This window comes from Nanorana parkeri, unplaced genomic scaffold (genome assembly GCF_000935625.1).
Source record: "Nanorana parkeri isolate BGI_ZX_2015 unplaced genomic scaffold, ASM93562v1 scaffold1958, whole genome shotgun sequence".
NCBI lineage: Eukaryota > Metazoa > Chordata > Amphibia > Anura > Dicroglossidae > Nanorana > Nanorana parkeri.
Window position 1 is genome coordinate 145,523 of NW_017308226.1, and position 4,353 is coordinate 149,875.

Below are 4,353 nucleotides of genomic sequence, written 5' to 3' on the forward strand. Positions count from 1 at the left end.
TGTCAGCTGTGGGGTAGGGGGGTGATGCTGCCAAGAGGGTATGGCTATCATTGGGGGGTGAGTCGGCTGGGGAGGGATGGATGTCAATGGAGCGGGTATAAGGAAGCAGCGGTTTGGGTGTCACTTGGAAACAGGAAGTGATATTACTGGCAGGATCTCTAAGGAAGAAACTTTGTATCAGATTCACTATAAATGATTTGTGTTCAGAGGGAGGACGAGGCCTTGTCATCTCCGGGTATGTTTCTGTGACTTCTTATAAATAAAGTCTCCGATAAGTCCGCGCTCTCAAGGCTCTCTGGAAAAGTCATTCGATAGGTTTAGGTGCCGAAGCCGAGCTATAAATATTTTGGTTGTTAGTTTTATGTATCACCGGTGCTGGTTATTACCTTCAATTACCAACTGCACGGTCCAATATTATTCCCATCACAAAACATCCTCCACGGCCACCATCTACTTCCTGGACTGAGATGGCGGCTCAGAGATGGCACAGTCATTGAAATCCCGGTGTCTGGGCAGTTCTTGGCTGTATTCACAAATGCCTGACCCAGATCAGCCTCCTGCTGCATCCTCTCAGCTTGTGACTGCATGCAAAGTTGCAGTCTGATCACTGGGGGAGGGGAGACTGAGGAAATGCTTCCTCCTGCCTGCAGCAGAATGATCGCTGGGGGAGGGGAGACTGAGGAAATGCTTCCTCCTGCCTGGAGTGGGAAAGGTTTTTTATGGAACCATGTACATAGATGCTATCTGTGCCAGATTTGCCAGGACCGTCCTGCATCTTGAACCTCAGTCCCGATGATGCTGTGTCCTGGGCGATCTCCACGGATCATGGTGTCACCCTCATACGGGCATTCTCAGTAACTCGATACGGCAATTATTATGGTGATGAAGGGCCCTGAGGGGGGGCGATCCTCACACAGTCATAGTTAGGGTTTAGGTGGACTACTCTGATAAGTGGGCGGGGTCTGGGCGGGACCCCCTGGACAGTGGGCCAGCCTGAGGTGGTCTGTGCCCAACGATGGCCAGGAGACTGGGTCTGCTATGTTGGGATTTGGGCTGGAGATACAGGGCTCTGATTGGATATCTTCCCTAGAGCCTTCAAAGACCATCCTCCCAATTCCGTAATGAACAGAGGACAGAGAAAGATGGGGGGGTTGGCTCCAGAAAGAACAAGTCCAATAACCTTCAGTCTCAAAAGTATATAAAAAGTATACATTTATTAAAGGAGAACTATGAGGGGGAGGGGCTTCTCACTCACCTCATAGTTTGGGGCGACGTGTGACAATGAGACTGTCACAGGTCGGCTCAGTAGATCAGGAGGTGAGAGAACACATACCGGCGCTCGCTCACCTCTCGATCCTGTCACGGCTCTCTGCCATGAAAGGGGAGGGGCTGGATTCTAGACTTGTGCGCCGTCAAAAAAAAATTTCCGTTCCGTTTCGTTTCGTAATATCCGTTATTTCGTATTTCGTAATTCGTGTCCGAAACTCAATTCGGATTGGTACGAAATGCGGATTTTCGTTAGTTTCGGCACATTTTCGTAACTTTACGAACATTCGTTATGATGAAGTTAAAAAGCAAAAATACCTTTGTTAATATACTGGAGTCGATGTGGTCGTTGTTTTTTTATCTGAATTTCGTATTTCGGATAAAAAAAAAACTACCATCAACTCCAATATATTAACAAAGGTATTTTTGCTTTTTACCTTCAATATAACGAATGTTCGTAACGGAACGCAAATACGTCAACGGAATTTCGTATTTCCTGCCTGTGTATTGTAATGCGACTCTCAGCAGCAGCCGATCCGAATTTCGGATTTCGGATTTAAAAAAATCTTGTCATGTTGTTCAACCTCCTTTACAGGGGTAATATTAGTTCCTGTTTCAAAGAAATTCCGATCCGAAATTCGTTAACGGAATTTCGTATTTCGGATATAATTCGGAAACTGCAATTCGGATTTTGGATGCTTCCGAATTTACGAATTTCAGGAAAATTCGTCCGAATTTCGATTAGTAACGAAACGAATCGCACATGTCTACTGGATTCCCCTCTCCCCGCTCCGATCCTCCAGTGCTGACTGGCGGAACGGACGGGGGAGGGGGCGGGTACAGCTGGCTCTGCCTCTAGATAGGCGGAGCCAGCTGTCACTCACGCAGCTGGGCGGATCCAGACAGTAATGTCCCGGCTGCGGTGTCTCAGTATACCGCGAGCTGTGGCTCCCTATATACTGAGCCTAGGGTGACGGGAGGACGCTAGTTTGTGTCCTCCCGTTACCCTAAGGAGAACTATGGGGGAAAGCCCTGACCCCATAGTTCTCCTTTAAACAAATAATTTGTAAAAAGCATTGGATATGCATAGATGGTAATAAAAGGCGTGCACCTCAGAGGAACAAACCTCCTATCACCCCCTAAATATCACAAAACGAGGTTTGGCTAGATGATCATGGACCTAAGCATATAAAGTACAGCATCATAACAACAGAAGAGACATAATATTGGTTGGTTAAGTTAATAAACCTCGGATGCAAGGAACAATGCATATGGGGGTGATATATTACTTGCAATGCTAGAGGAGCATTGCTTGTAGGCTCAACGCGTTTCGCGCCAAGGGGCGCTTCATCAGGAGAAAAGGGAGGCAGTCCCGTCAGTGTGAGGTCAAAAAGTGTTCGGCATAGGCGTAGAACGGACCATGGCCATGTGTACCCAGGGTGGAGGAGATGGGAAAGGCGCACCAGGATGGGCCTAAAAACCCAAGGAAAGTTTGTAAAGGTAATCGGTGGTGAGGAGGGATCCAATGGTGTGAAAGGGTCCAGGACAGCTGGTGGGACAGTCCTCCACCTGAGGACGCCGATGTTGGTGGGGCCGTTGCCATGGTTTCATGTCGTTTCCTGGAAATATTAGAATTTATAATAACAGGTTGCAGGTCACTGAACACTCAGGGATTGTCTGGCTGATTTGGAGGGATTTTAGTCATAAATGGGGTGGCCGATGGCCTTGTGATTGTGGCTAATAGGCTTCCATTGACATTCCGATTATGGAGCTATGGAGCCGAATGATCCAGCCGTAGCTTCAGATGATCCTTCGGCTCTCTTCGGTTGCCTCTGCCCTGCGGTTCAGTCGAACAGAATGGCCACTGAACGGGCTATTCACAATATTCACAATATCCTGTACAGCAGCCGAAGGCATATGCTCCAGCTCGACTGAGCGGGAGTGACAGCCGAAGCGGGGAGAACGGCCCCAGGCGTTCGCCCTGCCAATGACAGCGATGTCAGGGCTGGCTCCGCCCAGTTGTTATTCATTGGCCAGGACCTGCTAGAAAACTCTGGCAGGTGCCGGCCAATAGGAAACAGTCAGGCAGAGCTAGCTGTCACTGCATTTATTTTTCTTTTCTTTAAAATATTTTTCTTTTTTTTAAATATTTTTTTAAATAATTTGGCAACTGTTTTTTTCTCTCATTCTTTTAACTTCTTTTCTATTCTGCTCGGTACCACGGAGGTACCACGGAGGTACCACGGAGGTACCGAGCAGAATAGCGGAGCTGGATGCCGCTCGGTGGCATTCGGCTATTCACTTACTGCCATTCGGCCCCTATGAGAATATATGTGAATCGGGGAGAACGGTAGCGAGTGACCTGCCGGAGCTTCGGCTCAGCCGATCCAGATGTTGGATCGGCTGAGTTGAAGTCCTTCTGCAGAGCATGTTCGGGTGACCGAAGGAAGCCGATGTAACCGATGAAATCAGCCGTGCTCCGTCAGCTTTGTGAATAACACCCTTGGGCTTATATGTGTGTGTGAATGTTTGCACACATGTTGTATGATCGCTAAGCCTGTCTAGGTGATTGTACACTGAGGCTCAATGCGTACACCGAGCTCCTAGTTTGCTTATATGCCCCCTGTTCCTATCGGATGCAACGCAGAATGCGTAGGCCACAATGAGACATGAATGCGTCAAGCTGCAAGGCCTGTATATGACTATAGATTCAGGTCTACTCCATCGAATACTAAATCCAGTCTTGTGTCCAAAAAGATACCAGCACAGCACTCCCATATCGAAGGCGTCACTTTGCCACTGACGCGTTTTACCCTCTATTGGGCTTAGGCGGGAGCTCAGGTGGGCGATGTGATTTCTCTTTTAAATGACCAATTGAGTGTAGGATATCGGAGAGTGGTGCGGGTATGTTTTTGGTGTATATTGGCTGGTGGGGGCGGATCTGTATGGAGCCGGAGAGACGTCATTGCAGAGACCTAGAGCTGAGTGTTATGGGCAGGGCCAAATTTACTCTCTCTGCTGCCCCAAGGCCAGGTTCCTCAATGCGCCGCCCTCCCCCCCACCCCATCCAGACAGTGCGAACCGCCG